The 19,385-nt window shown below is 44.5% G+C and overlaps 1 protein-coding gene and 1 non-coding gene across 3 annotated transcripts in view; one reads left to right on the top strand and one right to left on the bottom strand.

Moving 5' to 3' along the window:
* Nucleotides 1-19,385, bottom strand: part of LOC121533662 (cAMP-specific 3',5'-cyclic phosphodiesterase 4D) — a 119,875-nt gene that overhangs the window by 66,588 nt on the left and 33,902 nt on the right. The gene's annotated exons all lie outside the window — the stretch shown is intronic.
* trnaa-ugc lies at nucleotides 16,347-16,421 on the top strand. The gene has a single exon. It is a non-coding gene; the product is annotated as a tRNA-Ala (tRNA).

Raw genomic sequence — 19,385 nt, 5'->3', positions numbered from 1 at the left:
ACATTCTCCCAATCCTCTTCTGGATCATCCAAATGCACTCTAGCAAACTTCAGACGGGCCTGGACATGTACTGTCTTAAGCAGGGGCACACGTCTGGCACTGCAGGATTTGAGTCCCTGGCGGCGTAGTGTGTTACTGATGGTAGGCTTTGTTACTTTGGTCCCAGCTCTCTGCAGGTCATTCACTAGGTCCCCCCGTGTGGTTCTGGGATTTTTGCTCATCGTTCTTGTGATCATTTTGACCCCACAGGGTGAGATCTTGCGTGGAGCCCCAGATCGAGGGAGATTATCAGTGGTCTTGTATGTCTTCTATTTCCTAATAATCGCTCCCACAGTTGATTTCTTCAAACCAAGCTGCTTACCTATTGCAGATTCAGTCTTCCCAGCCTGGTGCAGGTCTACAATTTTGTTTCTGGTGTCCTTTGACAGCTCTTTGGTCTTGGCCATAGTGGAATTTGGAGTGTGACTGTTTGAGGTTGTGGACAGGTGTCTTTTATACTGATAACAAGTTCAAACAGGTGCCATTAATACAGGTAACGAGTGGAGGACAGAGGAGCCTCTTAAAGAAGAAGCTACAGGTCTGTGAGAGCCAGAATTCTTGCTTGTTTGTAGGTGACCAAATACATATTTTCCACCATAATTTGCAAATAAATTCATTAAAAATCCTACAATGTGATTTTCTGGAGAAAAAAAATCTCAATTTGTCTGTCATAGTTGACGTGTACCTATGATGAAAATTACAGGCCTCTCTCATCTTTTTAAGTGGGAGAACTTGCACAATTGGTGGCTGACTAAATACTTTTTTCCCCCACTGTTATATATATATATATATATATATATATATATATATATATATATATATATATATATATATATATATATATATACATACATACATACAGTGGGGAGAACAAGTATTTGATACACTGCCGATTTTGCAGGTTTTCCTACTTACAAAGCATGTAGAGGTCTGTAATTTTTATCATAGGTACACTTCAACTGTGAGAGACGGAATCTAAAACAAAAATCCAGAAAATCACATTCTATGATTTTTAAGTAATTAATTTGCATTTTATTGCATGACATAAGTATTTCATCAGAAAAGCAGAACTTAATATTTGGTACAGAAACCTTTGTTTGCAATTACAGAGATCATACGTTTCCTGTAGGTCTTGACCAGGTTTGCACACACTGCAGCAGGGATTTTGGCCCATTTCTCCATACAGCCCTTCTCCAGATCCTTCAGTTTTCGGGGCTTTCGCTGGGCAATACGGACTTTCAGCTCCCTCCAAAGATTTTCTATTGGGTTCAGGTCTGGAGACTGGCTAGGCCACTCCAGGACCTTGAGATGCTTCTTACGGAGCCACTCCTTAGTTGCCCTGGCTGTGTGTTTCGGGTCGTTGTCATGTTGGAAGACCCAGCCACGACCCATCTTCAATGCTCTTACTGAGGGAAGGAGGTTGTTGGCCAAGATCTCGCGATACATGGCCCCATCCATCCTCCCCTCAATACGGTGCAGTCGTCCTGTCCCCTTTGCAGAAAAGCATACCCAAAGAATGATGTTTCCACCTCCATGCTTCACGGTTGGGATGGGGTTCTTGGGATTGTACTCATCCTTCTTCTTCCTCCAAACACGGCGAGTGGAGTTTAGACCAAAAATCTCTATTTTTGTCTCATCAGACCACATGACCTTCTCCCATTCCTCCTCTGGATCATCCAGATGGTCATTGGCAAACTTCAGACGGGCCTGGACATGCGCTGGCTTGAGCAGGGGGACCTTGCGTGCGCTGCAGGATTTTAATCCATGACGGCGTAGTGTGTTACTAATGGTTTTCTTTGAGACTGTGGTCCCAGCTCTCTTCAGGTCATTGACCAGGTCCTGCCGTGTAGTTCTGGGCTGATCCCTCACCTTCCTCATGATCATTGATGCCCCACGAGGTGAGATCTTGCATGGAGCCCCAGACCGAGGATGATTGACCGTCATCTTGAACTTCTTCAATTTTCTAATAATTGCGCAAACAGTTGTTGCCTTCTCACCAAGCTGCTTGCCTATTGTCCTGTAGCCCATCCCAGCCTTGTGCAGGTCTACAATTTTATCCCTGATGTCCTTACACAGCTCTCTGGTCTTGGCCATTGTGGAGAGGTTGGAGTCTGTTTGATTGAGTGTGTGGACAGGTGTATTTTATACAGGTAACAAGTTCAAACAGGTGCAGTTAATACAGGTAATGAGTGGAGAACAGGAGGGCTTCTTAAAGAAAAACTAACAGGTCTGTGAGAGCCGGAATTCTTACTGGTTGGTAGGTGATCAAATACTTATGCATGCAATAAAATGCAAATGTATTACTTAAAAATCATACAATGTGATTTTCTGGATTTTTGTTTTAGATTCCGTCTCTCACAGTTGAAGTGTACCCATGATAAAAATTACAGACCTCTACATGCTTTGTAAGTAGGAAAACCTGCAAAATCAGCAGTGTATCAAATACTTGTTCTCCCCTCTGTATATATACACACACACACACACAAAAATATGTGGACACCCCTTCAAAGTTGGCTATGTCTGCCACACCCATTGCTGACAGGTGTATAAAATCGAGCGCACAGCCATGCAATCTCCATAGACAAACATTGGCAGTAGAATGGCCTTACTGAAGAGCTCAGTGACTTTCAACGTGGCACTGTCATAGGATGCCACCGTTCCAACAAGTCAGTTTTTCAAATTTCTGCCCTGCTAGAGCTGCCCCGCTCAACTGTAAGTGTTGTTATTGTGAAGTGGAAATGTCTAGGAGCAACAACGGCTCTGCCACGAAGTGTTAGGCCACACAAGGTCACAGAATGGGACCGCCGAGTGCTGAAGCGTGTAGCGCGTAAAAATGTTCTGTCCTCGGAAGCAACATCAGCACAAAAACTGTTCGTCGGGAGCTTCATGAAATGGGTTTCCATGGTCGAGCAGCCGCACACAAGCCTAAGATCACCATGCGCAATGCCAAGCGTCGCCATTGAACTCTGATTCAGTGGAAACGTGTTCTCTGCAGTGATGAATCATGCTTCACCATCTGGCAGTCCGATGGACGAATCTGGCTTTGGCGGATGCCAGGAGAACGCTACCTGTCCCAATGCAAAGTGCCAACTGTTAAGTTTGGTGGAGGAGGAATAATGGTCTGGGGCTGTTTTTTATGGTTCGGGCAATGCCCCATCGTTCCAGTGAAGGGAAATATTAACACTACAGCATACAATGACTTTATAGAGTCTAAATGTGTGGCAACAGTTTGGGGAAGGCCCTTTCCTGTTTCAGCATGACAATGCCCCCGTGCACAAAGCGAGGTCCATACAGAAATTATTTGTCAAGATCGGTGTGGAAGAACTTGAGTGGCCTGCACAGAGCCCTGACCTCAACCCCATCGAACACCTTTGGGATGAATTTGAACGCCGACTGCAAGCCAGGACTAATCGCCCAACATCAGTGCCCGACCTCACTAATGCTCTTGTGGCTGAATAGAAGCATGTCCCTGCAGCAATGTTCCAACATCTAGTGGAAAGCCTTCCCAGAAGAGTGGGGGGACCAAAAGGGGGACCAACTCCATATTAATGCCCATGATTTTGGAATGAGATGTTCGACGAGCAAGTGCCCAAAAACCTTTGGTCATGAAAGCACAGAATCGTCTAGAATGTCATTGTATGCTGTAGCGTTATGATATCCCTTCACTGGAACTAAGGGGCCTAGCCCCAACCATGAAAAACAGCCCCAGATCATTATTCCTCCTCCACCAAACTTTACAGTGGGTTTTCCCTCGATCCCGACTAGTCTCACAGTCCCTGCCACTGAAAACCACCATGCTTCACCGTAGGGATGGTGCCAGGTTTCCTCCAGACGTGACGCTTGGCATTCAGGCCAAAGAGTTCAATCTTGGTTTCATCAGACCAGAGAATCTTGTTTTTCATGGTCTGAGAGTCCTTTAGGTGCCTTTTGGCAAACTTCAAGCGGGCTCTCATGTGCCTTGTACTGAGAAGTGGCTTCCGTCTGGCCACTCTACCATAAAAGGCCTGATTGGTGGAGTGCTGCAGAGATGGTTGTCCTTCTAGAAGGTTCTCCCATCTCCACAGAGGAACTCTGGAGCTCTGTCAGTGTGACCATCGGGTTCTTGGTCACCTCCCTGACCAAGACCCTTCTCCCCCGATTGCTAAGTTTGGCCGGGTGGCCAGATCTAGGAAGAGTCTTGGTGATCCCAAACTTCTTCCATTTAAGAATGATGGAGGCCACTGTGTTCTTGGGGACCTTCAATGCTGCAGACATTTTTTGGTACCCTTCCCCAGATCTGTGCCTCGACACAATCCTGTCTCGGAGTTCTACGGACAATTCCTTCGACCTCATGGCTTAGTTTTTGTTCTGACATGCACTGTCAACTGTGGGACCTTATTTAGACAGGTGTGTACCTTTCCAAATCATGTCCAATCAATTGAATTTACCAGAGGTGGACTCCAATCAAGTTGTAGAAACATTTCAAGGATGATCAATGGAAACAGGATGCACCTGAGTTCAATTTCGAGTCTCACAGCAAAGTTTCTGAATACTTACAGTACCAGTCAAAAGTTTGGACATACCTACTCATTCAAGGGTTTTTCTTTATTTTTAGTCTTTTTTACATTGAGAGCTGATTGAGAGAATGCCAAGAGTGTGAAAAGCTGTCATCAAGGCAAAGGGTGGCTATTTGAAGAATCTCAAATATAAAATATATTTGTTTAACACTTTTTTGGTTACTACATGATTCCATATGTGTTATTTCATAGTGTTGATGTCTTCACTATTATTCTACAATGTAAAAAAGAGTAAAAATACAGAAAACCCCTTAAATGAGTAGGTGTGTCCAAACTTTTGACTGGTAGTGTATGTAAATAAGGTATTTCTGTATTTTGCTCTTTTTAAAACCTGTTTTCGCTTTGTCATTATGGGGTATTGTGTGTAGATTGATGAGGAAAACAATTGTATTTAATCCATTTTAGAGTAAGGCTGTAACGTAACAAAATGTGGAAAAAGGGAAGGGGTCTGAATACTTTCCGAATGCATTGATACAGTATATATTTTTAAAGAAGCACATTTTCTCCTCTCCTCTGCTCCTGACTGCATGTGCTGCTGCTGTTGCCTAGGCAACCAAAGACTCGTTTTCTACAACACCTTGCTTGTTTTAGCAAGGAGCAAGAATGTTTCATTATGTTGTAAAGATTCCATGTTACCGCGGAAACTGATTCAATGCTCAGCTGTCCCATCTTCAGTCAGCTGTTCGTTCCACACGATATTTATTTTAACACTTTTTTTTAACGGTTATTTTATTTTCATGACGGTCTTCATCCATAATCGTCGGTTACACGATTATACACACACACTTATGCCAAGACATTTAAACATAAACGTGACATACACCATTCATTCACAGACAAACTCACACAGACAGACACATCTGATCTCCAGTCCACACAGCCCAGCCCGTACACACTGTGACACCCAACCACCCAACCCTTTTCTGTGTATTAAAACATACACTGCGACACCACATACAACATAAGACAACACAAAACCAATAATTTCTCAAGCTGAACATGTTACAACAAATGATACAGTGTTGCTCCAGTTAACCACAAAAGAACAGGAAGTAACTTGGCGAAAGTGCGATTTTGTGTTTGGAAAATTCACTTGCTTCCTCTTAACCTTTTACACTTGTGGAAATTGACCTATATGGACAGGGCTACATTGATTTTTTTCTTACAGAAAAAATATGAATAGCATATGCATAACCATGGTAGCAATTAAAAGGGAACAGCTTGGAGATTATGGGAAAATTATTAGACCAAAGGTGAGGACACAACAGTTCACCTGACAGAAGACTGAATCCACTGTTGATTTTATGTGCATTTTACATTTACTGTACTTTTTGCTGCATTTGTTGTTAACGAACTCTGAAAATACTCTGGATACATTTAGTAACATGATAAGAATATCCCTGGAAAATATGGGTTAGGTGCAACATAAGACAAAAAAAATTACAGTTTGAGTGAGAGGCCTAACTGGTGTCTCCAAGAGGCCACACACCTCTCCAAAGTGTGCACAGTTCCTAAGTAATTTCAATGCACTTTCAAAGAAGAGTGTTCAACTATAAGGTGCTTTTTTGAGCTCCACTAGTACCTTATACCTTATAGTTGAACACTCTTCTTTGAAAGTGCATTGAAATTACTTAGGAATTGTGCATAGGAACTAGAGCAAGCACACTTTTTTTGGAACACAACCCTGCATCCCTCATCACACAATTACTGTTGTTGTTTACGCAATCCAAAAACAGTCCATTATTTATCGCAATCTGGGTCAGGTGGGTATAATTTGAAAGCCTGTTCTATTGCCAACATGACTAGCTAAGTTATAAAATACAATATTACAGTGTTAGGCTTTCACAGTGCCATTCAGGGAAACAGATTATACATTTTGGTGCACATAGAAAGGAGTCATGAGTGCATTCAGGTGCGTGTGCCGTGGCAAATTTTCTTCACAATAGACAAACATTCAGAACAACCCAGGGTATGACGCCATGTAATCTTGTAACTGTACGTCGAACAGTGATCATAAACGTTGACACTGTATATGACATGAGTTTTATGACATTGAAAACTGCACATTTGGATTGCTTGTACGACATCAAAGCGGTATTTATTATAATCCTCAACGTCTCATCTTTCAAAATATATAATATATAGAATCCTCTTAAAGATGCACTATGCATAAATCGCTCCGCCATTTCCTGGTTGCAAAAATTCTAAAAGTTTGCCAAATTTCAGTTTATGTGACAAAACAAGCAAGTATAGCGTAGAGAATCACCTTACCATCTAAATCGCTGTGAAATATATTTTCCATAACCAGAAATATTGTATTTTTCAGCTGGTTGAAGCTGGTGTACAAACCCGAAAGTAAAAGACGCAAAAACGAAACATAAGAACGGGAAGCATAGAAATAGCGCACATAGAACAGATCTACCGCTTCTTAGACTTGCTTTCAATGAGAATGACAGATCTACAACACACATTTCTATGTGAATTTGGTCAGGCCACCCAAAAAATTACATATTGCAGCTTTAATTTACAGTATTTCTCTCACTCAAACAACAAAACATTTGCAAAAGTTGCCCAATTAACTGGAGGAATGGTGGCAACCTCGTGTCACGCGAGGTGCTCAAGTTCAGAACGGCTGTCAGTCAAAACCCATACAGAGCTCTGAGCTCTGACGTCATGTATAGCATGTTACTGTACAGCCACTGCGTTGTACATGAACCAGAAGGATACAACACTTGAAATACAGTCTGAAACCACAACTGCTTGGATTGAGGTTGAACTGACTGCAAAAAACAAAGACTGAATAAAAGAGTCAAGATACTCACATACCCCACACAAGATCCAGTTCTACATACATACCCTAAGCAGGAGTGTCTCCGACCGTGGCTGCTGGGGCCATAGCTTAACTGGCTTCCCTTCCTGGGGAATTGGTGATCTTTGTTCATCGTGGGTCAAAGCTTTTGGCTGCTATAGTGTATGACTTGCTGGGCTAACAACAAAAAAGAGGCTACACACACCCACAACAACAGCTGGGAGACGAGCTGGAGCTCAGATGGAGCTCATCCTCTCCGAAGGGCTCTCCTGCCTGGGCTGTACCCACCACATGCTGCTACCGCCTGGGGAGACCCAGGGAGCGGTGGGTGGGTAGGTGGGTGTCCCCCAACCAGCCCCCCGATCACAGGTATTCTGGGGATACTGGGGTAACTGTAGATCAGGAGAAGGGGAGAGGCAGAAAATGTAGGAGTCCCAAGTGCTGTAGGCTACGCAGGTCTCAACAAGACCAGTGGTATTCAGTGCTCCAGATAGCTTTCTTGAATTGCTGTATTAGGATTCCATCTCTTTTGTCGTCCAAAATTCAGAGACCGGTTCTTAAACACAAAGTCTCTCACTGTCTATCTTAAACACAAAGTTTCTCACAGTCTCTCTCTCAGCCTCTCTGTCTGTCTCTACAGAAAGGGGAAATCCTGCGTGATACAGTAACCAATGAGAGAGAGAAGGGAATGAGGTTCGAGCGAGGAGGGCAGAGCGAGCGTTGACATCTCTCTGCAGTGTGGGAGAGCTTGCGCCGTCCCCAGAGGTTATGGCTGTGGGGGCTGCACCCAGGGCCCATCCTAGTCCCCACAACTGTTTTGAGATTTTTCAGGATATCTACAGTAAAAGTGAAACAGCCTGCAAACACAAGCTTTCAGTTAAGGAGGAAGTTGATTCCAAGAAATTGCGGAAGCGTTGGCCTCTTCCGAGGAAAGGAGAATCCAAGACTTCAGATAAGTATGCCAGAAGCAGATAGTAAAGTTAGAAAGGTATAACTCCCATACCTACCATATTCCCAGGTGCATAGAGAAAATGTTAATACTGAATAGAAAAAATAATAGTTTAAATGTTTTCTGATGCATTCTGATCTTGTTGCCGTAGACTAGCTTTGTACGTCTGGACTTGTCTGTGGGTTTCTTCTGCTACTGGGTCTCTCTCTCTGGTGCCTGGCAGCCCTAGCCTAGCGCAGGCCGACACGTGGGATCGACATGCCTCCCAATGTGGCACGCCCTTCGTTCCCCCTAAAGCTAAATAATGACATGGTGTATTGTTAGCTTCCACAAATAAGGGGTAGCCAGGGGTGAGGGTGCACTCAGATGTAGTTCCTGGGGTCTGGGATCTAGCACAGCACAGCACAGCACACACACACACACACACACACACACACACACACACACAGGCACACAGGAAAAGCACACACAGTCTGCAGTCAGTGATAAAAACAGAGATAAAAACATCACTGGACGGCAGTTAGCCTAGCTGTTAAAGCGTTGGGCAAGTAAACGAAAGGTGAATGGTTTCGAATCCCGAGTCGACTAGGTGAAAAATCTGTTGCTGTGCCCTTGAGCAAGGCATTTAACCCTTATTACTATTGTAAGTCGCTCTTGATATGCGTGTCGAATAAATTACAAAAATGTACATTACAAAAAAGTTTTCAAGCCCTGCAGTTGAGAACCTCCAGGAAACTGCTACCCACAACATACAGTATGCAATGTCACTCTTGCACAAAGTGAGTCCACCAATATAAATTCATAACATATTTGATGTACTGTAGATGAGACTGTAATTGAGAGCCTTTTTTGCACTGCGCCACAGACATGCCAGGGCTGGAATAAAAGCATGCACACCCAGTAGCGCTGCAGGTTTTATAGAACAGGCAATCTCAGGAAAACTCGTAATCACAATACCTGCAGACACTCATTAAAATACCACAGTAATAATCATCCACCCTGGACGCATTGCACCAGCAGCGGGACGACACCAGCCTCGGGGACAACCACAGGGACGCGGTGCGGGTCGACCAGGGCACCAACGGTGAAAATCCCTGGTCAGCAAAGCGTCCAGGATGTCCACCGCAGGAACCCAGCACCACTCCTCTGGGCCGTACCCCTCCCAGTCGATGAGGTACTGGAGACGCCCCGCCTGACGCCTCGAATCCAGGACTTCACGGACAGAGTGCGCCGGACCTCCCTCGATGTCCAGAGGAGGAGGCGGGGCGTCACTGGGTCCAGCCTCAGTGAGGGTACCAGGCACCACTGGCCTGAGGAGAGACACATGAAAAGTCGGGTTAATGCGGTAATCAACAGGGAGTTGCAAACGGTACGTTACCTCATTAACCCTCCTCCGGACTTTAAACGGCTCCACAAACCACGGGTTCAGCTTCCGGCAGGGCAAGCGGAGGGGCAGGTTCCGGGTGGAGAGCCAGAACCGGTCGCCTGGAGAGAAAACAGGCGCCTCACTGCGGTGGAGGTCGGCCTGTTCCTTGTGCGGACGCATGGCCCGCTGGAGACAAGTGTGCGCAGTGTTCCAGATCTCCTCAGCGCGCCGAAACCACTGGTCCACCGCAGGGGCCTCGGTCTGGCTTGGATGTCAAGGTGCCAGGGCCGGTTGATACCCCAACACACACTGGAAAGGAGTGAGGTTAGTGGAGGAGTGGTGGAGGGAATTCTGCACGTACTCAGCCCAAGGTAGAAAATCCGTCCACTCCCCCGGCCGGTCCTGACAGTAACACCTCAGGAACCTGCTCACTTCCTGATTGACCCTCTCCACCTGCCCATTAGCTTGAGGACGGTACCCGGAGGTGAGACTGACCGTGACCCCCAGGCGTTCCATGAACGCTTTCCATACGCGTGAGGTGAACTGAGGACCACGGTCTGACACAATGTCCTCTGGGATCCCGTAGTGCCAGAAGATGTATGTAAAGAGAGCCTCCGCAGTTTGCATGGCCGACGGGAGCCCAGGCAGAGGAAGGAGGAGACAAGCTTTGGAAAACCGGTCCACAACGAGGGGGGAAGGTCCCCTGGGAGGGGGGAAGGTCAGTGACAAAATCCACCAAGAGGTGGGACCAGGGTCATTGTGGAACCGGCAGGGGAAGGAGCTTTCCATAAGGGAGGTGTCTGGGTGTCTTAGACTGGGCACAGATGGAGCAGGAAGAGACGTAAACCCAGACATCCCTAGCCAAGGTGGGCCACCAGTACTTCTCAGTCAGGCAGGCGATGGTACGGCCTATCCCAGCATGACCCGACACAGGCACCGTGTGCGCCTAGGAAAGGAGGCGGTCCCGCACACCCATGGGCACATAGGCGCGGATCTCCGAGCACTGTGCAGGTGCAGGTTCCGTATGCAGGGCCTGCTGTATGTCTGCGTCCACGTCCCACACCACTGGTGCGATGATACGGAACGGAGGGACGATGGGGGTCTCCTCTCACTGCCTCTCCTCTGCGTCATAGAGGCGAGACAGGGCGTCCGCCTTCACGTTCTTCGAGCCTGGCCTATAGGAAAGCGTAAATTGGAACCTGGCGAAGAATAGAGCCTACCTGGCCTGTCTCCGTTTAGCCTCTTCGCTGCCCTGATGTACTCCAGGTTGCGGCGGTCCGTCCACACCAGGAAAGGGTGTTTGGACCCCTCCAGCCAGTGCCTCCACGCCTTCAGAGCCTTTTTGACCGCCAAGAGTTCCCGGTCCCCTACGTCGTAGTTCCTCTGGGTGGGGCTCACCTGCTTGGAGTAGAAGATGCAGGGCCGCAGTTTTGGAGGGGTTCCGTTGCGCTGGGGCAGCACTGCCCCGACTCCTACTTTGGAGGCATCCACCTCGACGATGAAGGGGAGTGAGGGGTCGGGATGTGCCAGCACGGGAGCAGTGGTGAAGCGTGGCTTCAGCGTCTCGAACGCCCTCTCCGCCTCCGCCGTCTAACGAAGCCACTGGGGACCTCCTCTCAGCAGGGAGGTAAGAGGTGCGACCACCGTGCTAAAGCCCCGGATGAACCTCTGGAAATAGTTGGCGAACCCCAGGAATCGCTGGACTGCTTTCACAGAGTTGGGGATGGGCCATGACCTGACTGTTCTGACGCGTTGCTCATCTCCACTCCCTCCGTGGATATGAGATAGCCCAAAAAGGACACGGACCGCTAAAAACATTTATCTTGTTTAATATAGAGATTATGCTCCAACAGTCTTCCCAGCACACACCTGACTAACAAGACATGCTGGGCTCGGTCAGCAGAATAGACCAAAATGTTGTCTATATAAAACACTACACACCGTCCCAGCATGTCCCAAAACACTTTGTTAATAAAGGCCTGGAAGACTGAAGGAGCATTAGACAGGGAAAAGGCAGTTTTCCATTCATCGCCTGCACGAATGCGCACCAGATTGTAGGCGCTCCTCAAGTACAGTTTCGTGAAGTACTGCGCCACGTGCATTTGTTCGATGATGGTTGGAATGAGGGGTAAAGGATAGCTGAACTGAAAGGTGACTTTGTTCAGTGTTCGATAATCAATGCAGGGGCGCAGTCCCCCATCTTTCTTCTTAACAAAAAATAAGTTTAAGGAGGCTGGTGACGTAGAGGTGGTGGATACAACCCTGCTGGAGGCTCTCCTGTACGTAGGTCTCCATGGCCTCAGTCTCCGCGTCGGAGAGGGGATAGACGTGTCCTCTCGGGAGGACTGCGTCAGACAGCAGGTCAATGGCACAGTCCCAGGGGTGATGAGCAGGCAGGAAAATGGGGAACAGAGGGCACATATATACACATACTAATCAGGGGGAATGGGAACCAGGTGTGCGTAATGAGACAAGACAGTCCGGGGTTGGTGGTAATGATCCATGTCAGTGACGCCTAGAAAGCCGGTGACGTAGACCTCCGGAACTGGTGAACGGAATGAGCAGCAGTACCGGGGGGATCCGTGACAATAGCCATATTTGGTAAAAGACCAAGTCCATATTATGGCAAGAACAGCTCAAATAAGCAAAGAGAAACGACAATCCATCATTACTTTAAGACATGAAGGTCAGTCAATACGGAAAATGTCAAGAACATTGAATGTTTCTTGAAGTGCAGTTGCAAAAACCATCAAGCGCTATGATGAAACTGGCTCTCATGAGGACCGCCACAGGAATGAAAGACCCAGAGTTACCTCTGCTGCAGAGGATAAGTTCATTAGAGTTACCAGCCTCAGAAATTGCAGCCCAAATAGAGTTCAAGTCACAGACACATCTCAACATCAACTGTTCAGAGGGGACTGTGTGAATCAGGCCTTCATTACATTTACATTTTAGTCATTTAGCAGACGCTCTTATCCAGAGTGACTTACAGTTAGTGAGTGCATACATTTTTCATACTTCATGGTCGAATTGCTGCAAAGAAACCACTACTAAAGGACACCAATAAGAAGAAGAGACCTGCTTGGGCCAAGAAACACGAACAATGGACATTAGACCGGTGGAAATGTATCCTTTGGTCTGGAGTCCAGATTAGAGATTTCTGGTTCTTTGTGAGACGCGGTTTGGGTGAACGGTTGATCTCCGCATGTGTAGTTCCCACCGTAAAGCATGGAGGAGGTGGTGTTATGGTGTGGGGGTGCTTTGCTGGTGACACTGTCTGTGATTTATTTAGAATTCAAGGCACACTTAACCAGCATGACTACCACAGCATTCTGCAGCAATACGTCATCCCAGCTGGTTTGGGCTTATTGGGACTATCATTTCTTTTTCAACAGGACAATGACCCAACACACCTCCAGGCTGTGTAAGTGCTATTTTACCAAGAAGGAGAGTGATGGAGTGCTACATCAGATGACCTGGCCTCCACAATCCCCTGACCTCAAACAAATTGAGATGGTTTGGGATGAGTCGGACCGCAGAGTGAAGGAAAAGCAGCCAACATGTGCTCAGCATGTGTGGGAACTACTTCAAGACTGTTGGAAAAGCATTCCAGGTGAAGTTGGTTGAGAGAATGCCAAGAGTGTGCAAAGCTGTCATCAAGGCAAAGGGTGGCGATTTTGGGGTTACTACATGATTCCATATGTGTTATTTCATAGTTTTGATGTCTTCACTATTATTCTACAATGTAGAACATAGTACAAATAAAGAAAAACGCTTGAATGAATGGGTGTGTCCAAACTTTTGACTGGTACTGTATGTAGCCTAAAACGTTTGATATAAATATTAGTTTAGAACAGTGGGTTTAATTGTTATAGCTACAATGCTTCCACTGGTAATGAATGAGTGAAGGAAATGTGACTGTTACATTTCAAACTGCTATGGAATGAAAGTACTGCTTCAGTACCTCTTCACACTGAACCACAGCCAGAAGATGGGTATATTGTGGGTACATTGTTGTTCTGATGGTCTCATTTGTTGCTCATATGGTACTTATTTGTTGCATGAGAAATACAGTGTTTCCCCTATGATTCTTTTCAGCAGCAGTGGCCAATGGTAGGCCATCATCTAGGCCACAGAGACCACATTTAGCTGTTTTAAAGCTAATTTCCTGCAATTCTACACCTTTTGCCATGTGGCTGAGAGAAAAAGTGCAGTTTTAAAGCAAATTTCCTACAATTCTACACATTTTGCCATGGCTTATCCTGTGTTCTTATGCTATCTCAGTTTTGAATTTTAGATTCTCACCGACTGTCTAGTTTTTATTTTGGTGATTGTTAGTTCTCAAAGATCTTATAAAAAAAAAATAGCTCCATTATCGTTTCTACATACTATATATCTGGTTTTAGTCATTTATGTTTACACTGAAAACATTTTACCATCCCATTGTTTTGGAGGATGTTTTTGGAGAATGTTTTTTACTTGGTTGGAACGAATAGGGTCCTCACTGAGTTCCCTGAATTCCTATCAGACCTTGTAGTCATGGCAGATAATATTCTAATTTTTGGTGACTTTAATATTCACATGGAAAAGTCCACAGACCCACTCCAAAATGCTTTCGGAGCCATCATCGACTCAGTGGGTTTTGTCCAACATGTCTCCGGACCTACTCATTGCCATAGTCATACCCTGGATCTAGTTTTGTCCTGTGGTATAAATATTGTGGATCTAAACGTTTTTCCTCATAATCCTGGACTATCGGACCACCATTTTATTAAATTTGCAATCGCAACAAATAATCTGCTCAGACCCCAACCAAGGATCATCAAAAGCCGTGCTATAAATTCTCGGACAACCCAAAGATTCCTAGATGCCCTTCCAGACTCCCTCCACCTAACCAAGGATGTCGGAGTACAAAAATCAGTTAACCACCTAACTGAGGATGTAAATTTAACCTTTCATAATACCCTAGATGCAGTCGCACCCCTAAAAACAAAAAAACATTTGTCACAAGAAATTTGCTCCCTGGTATACAGAAAATACCCGAGCCATGAAGCAAGCTTCCAGAAAATTGGACCGGAAATGGCGCTCCACCAAACTGTAAGTCTTCTGTCTAGCTTGGAAAGACAGTACCGTGCAATATCGAAGAGCCCTCACTGCTGCTCGATCATCCAATATTTCCAACCTAATTGACGAGAATAAGAACAATCCAACATTTATTTTGATACTGTTGCAAAGTAGGATAGCTTTCACTTCAGCAGTGATAAATTCATTAACTTCTTCGATAAAAAGATCATGATCATTAGAAAGCAAATTACGGACTTCTCTTTGAATCTGCGTATTTCTCCAAAGCTCAGTTGTCCTGAGTCTGTACAGAACTGCCAAGACCTAGGATCAATGAAGACACCCAAGTTTTCTTTATCCTGTATCTCTTGACACATTCATGAAAATAGTCATGGCCTCTAAACCGTCAAGCTGCATACTGGACCTTATTCAAACTAAACTACTGAAAGAGCTACTTCCTGTTCTTGGCCCTCCTATGTTGAACATAATAAATGGCTACCTATCCACCGGATGTGTACCAAACTCACTAAAAGTGGCATTAATAAAGCCTCTCTTGAAAAAGCCAAACCTTGACCCGGAAAATGTAAAAAACTTTTGGCCTATATCAAATCTCCCATTCCTCTCTCTCTCAAAAAAAGCTGTTGCGCAGCAACTCACTGCCTTCGTGAAGACAAATAATGAATACGAAATGCTTCAGTCTGGTTTTAGACCCCATCATAGCAGTGAGACTGCACTCGTGAAGGTGGTAAATTACCTTTTAATGGCGTCAGACCAAGGCTCTGCATCTGTCCTCGTGCTCCTAGACCTTAGTGCTGCTTTTGACACCATCGATCACCACATTACTTTGGAGAGATTAGAAACCCTAATTGGTCTACACTGACAAGTTCTTGCCTGGTTTGGACTTATCTGTCGGAAAGATATCAGTTTGTCTCTGTGGATGGTTTGTCCTCTGACAAATCAATTGTAAGTTTCATCATTCCTCAAGGTTCCGTTTGAGGACCACTATTGTTTTCACTATATATTCTACCTCTTGGTGATGTCATTCGGAAACACAATGTCAACTTTCACTGCTATGCGGATGACACACAGCTGTAAATATCATTGAAACATGGTGAAGCCCCAAAATTGCCTACCCTGGAAGCCTGTGATTCAGACATAAGGAAGTGGATGGCAGCAAATGTTTTACTTTTAAACTCGGACAAAACAGAGATGCTAGTTCTAGGTCCCAAGAAATAATGAGATCTGCTGTTGGATCTGACAATTAATCTTGATGGTTGTACAGTCGTCTCAAATAAAACTGTGAGGGACCTTGGCGTTATTCTGGACCCTGATCTCTCTTTTGACAAACATATCAATAATATTTAAAGGACAGCTTTTTTCCATCTTCGTAACATTGCAAAAATCACAAACCTTTTGTCCAAAAATGATGCAGAAAAGCTAATCAATGCTTTTGTCACTTCTAGATTACACTACTGCAATGCTCTACTCTCCAGCTACCCGGATAAAGCACTAAATAAACTTCAGTTAGTGCTAAACACGGCTGCTAGAATCCTGACTAGAACAAATGGCCCCGTGTAGCTCAGTTGGTAGAGCATGGCACTTGCAATGCCAGGGTTGTGGGTTCGATTCCCACGGGGGCCAGTATAAAAAAATATATAAAAAATAAAAAAAGCGTCTGCTAAAATGACTAAAATGTAAACAAAAAATTTGATCATATTACTTCCTGTTAAGGCTAGGGCTGATTTCAAGGTTGTACTGCTAACCTACAAAGCATTACATGGGCTTGCTCCTACCTATCTCTCCGATTTGGTCCTGCCGTACATACAGTTGAAGTCGGAAGTTTACATACACTTAGGTTGGAGTCATTAAAACTCGTTCTTCAACCACTCCACAAATTTCTGGTTAACAAACTATAGTTTTGGCAAGTCGGTTAGGATATCTACTTCATGCATGAAACAAGTAATTTTTCCAGCAATTGTTTACAGACAGATTATTTCACTTATAATTCATTGTATCACAATTCCAGTGGGTCAGAATATTACATTGTTGACTGTGCCTTTAAACAGCTTGGAAAACTCCAGAAAATGATGTCATGGCTTTAGAAGCTTCTGATAGGCTAATTGACATCATTTGTGGATGTATTTCAAGGCCTACCTTCAAACTCAGTGCCTCTTTGCTTGACATCATGGGAAAATCAAAAGAAATCAGCCAAGACCTCATAAAAAAAATTGTAGACCTTACTCAGTTACACTAGCTCTGTCTCTGAGGAATGGGTCAAAATTCACCCAAGTTAAACAATTTAAAGGCAATGCTACCAAATACTAATTGAGTGTATGTAAACTTCTGACCCACTAGGAATGTGATGAAAGAAATAAAAACTGAAATAAATCACTCTCTACTATTATTCTGACATTTCACATTCTTAAAATAAAGTGGTGATCCTAACTGACATAAGACAGGGCATTTTTACTAGGATTAAATGTCAGGAATTGTGAAAAACTGAGTTTAAATGTATTTGGCTAAGGTGTATGTAAATGTCCAACTTCAACTGTACCTACACTCAATTTCTATGGTGATTCTTATGAAACCAGTGTTAAACATGTCTGGAGCAAATTGAGTTGTAAAACCATGATGCATCTGCAATCCTAAAAAGACACTTTCGTTATCAACTTTGTGCCGAAAATATCCAGTTTTTTAATTTTTTTATCACTCACAGCCGAAGATATTAACATTTATATCAATCCAATGTCTGTCATGTTTCTGGATGACGTGATGACGTCGTTGCTGCTCGCGCTGCTTCCAGTGTGCACTGAGTGCTAGTGCAAAGCCATTATCGGCTCTGTAAAGCAGATGACAACCGTCATGAAACAGCGTATGCGAACGTGAGTAGATTATGTTGAAAACAATGGTCGGCCATCTTGGACACTGTTTCCAGTTCATATATACACTGAACAAATATATAAATACAACATGTAAAGTGTTGGTCCCATGTTTCATGAGCTGAAATAAAAGATCACAGAAATGTTCCATACGCACAAGAAGATGATTTATCTCAAAGTTTTGCACAAATTCAGCATTTTATCCTTTATCCAGATGTGGCATATCAAGAAGCTGATTAAACAGCATGATCATTACACAGGTGCACCTTGTGCTGGGGACAATAAAAGGCCACTCTAAAATGTGCAGTTTTGTCACACAACACAATGCCACAGATGTCTGAGGTTTTGAGGGAGCCTGCAATTGGCATGCTGACTGCAGGAATGTCCACCAGAGCTGTTGCCAGAGAATTTAGTGTTAATTTCTCTACCATAAGCCACCTCAACCTCGTTTTAGAGAATTTGGCAGTGTGTCCAACCTGCCTCACAACCACAGACCACGTGTAACCACGCCAGCCCAGGATCTCCACATCCGGCTTCTTCCCTGCGGGATCGTCAGAGGGGGGAGGGGGGGTGTTGAGGAGTATTTCTGTCTGTAATAAAGCCCTTTTGTGGGGAAAAACTCATTCTGATTGGCTGGGCTCCCCAGTGGGTCAGCCTGGCTCCCAATTGGGTAGGCCTATGCCCTACCAAGCCCACGCATGGCTGTGTCCCTGCCCAGTCATGTGAACTCCATAGATTAGGGCCTAATTAATGTATTTAAATTGACTGATTTCCTTATATGAACTGTAATTGTTGCATGTTGTGTTTATATTTTTGTTCAGTATACTTCAGTGTAAAAAGCTCTGATCCTAAACCCTGATCCTAAACCCTGACTTAATACTCACATCAGCCGTTAGGGGGGTAAACCCTAAAACTGTCTTTGGATCAGCTCTTATCAGCAACTTAAACCAGCCTGATAGAGAAAACAAACTTGTTCAAATAGATTCCCATATCTCTACCCCGAGTCCTACGTGTTCATCTGGTCAGCAGATAAACACGGGTGATACACCACAAATAGGTCAATCCAAGCCCAGGACTCACTGCCATTTTCTGATTTACAGGGATTTCCCCAAAGCTGTGCAGTAACATGTTGACAGAGACATAACCAGACACTATAGGCCTACACACACACAGACAGCGCTTCCCATTCTGGCAAATGCATTAGTAGATAGAGCTGAAGACTTTTCCAAAGGGCATGTGCTTCAACCCATTTCAAAACGTTTGTGGGTGACTCTAAATTCTGAAATTCAACAGAAATCTATGATACATACTGCACAAAAAAATGCTATTTGCCAACAGTGATTGTGAAGACATACAGTAATTGAATGCCAAAAAAGTAGACAGTTCAAGACACACAAAGTTCCAGACATCAGTGATGAATCACTATAAAGAAACTCAATAACTAGATAAGAGTTTCTCAATCCATTTGTACAGGAAAAAAGAAAAGTCACAGAAGGCAAATCATTAGTAGAGAGAAATTGGTCTAGCATGTTGTGTAAAGAGGGTTTGGGTCACGCTATTGGCTTCCTCAAGTTTACCCTGCAGGTTATGACCCGGGCCATGGAAAATTAATCTTTGATGCCAGAAAAGACTGCTAACTGTTTTGGGAAGGCTTGTTTTGGATCACTGTGGCCATCCATAGCTCTTGGAAATCTATGAAGTTCTACCTGAGTTACTTTGATCTGTA

Source organism: Coregonus clupeaformis, chromosome 20 (assembly GCF_020615455.1).
Source record: "Coregonus clupeaformis isolate EN_2021a chromosome 20, ASM2061545v1, whole genome shotgun sequence".
NCBI lineage: Eukaryota > Metazoa > Chordata > Actinopteri > Salmoniformes > Salmonidae > Coregonus > Coregonus clupeaformis.
Note: the sequence above shows the minus strand (reverse complement) of the source record. Positions and strands in the feature narration are given on the sequence as shown.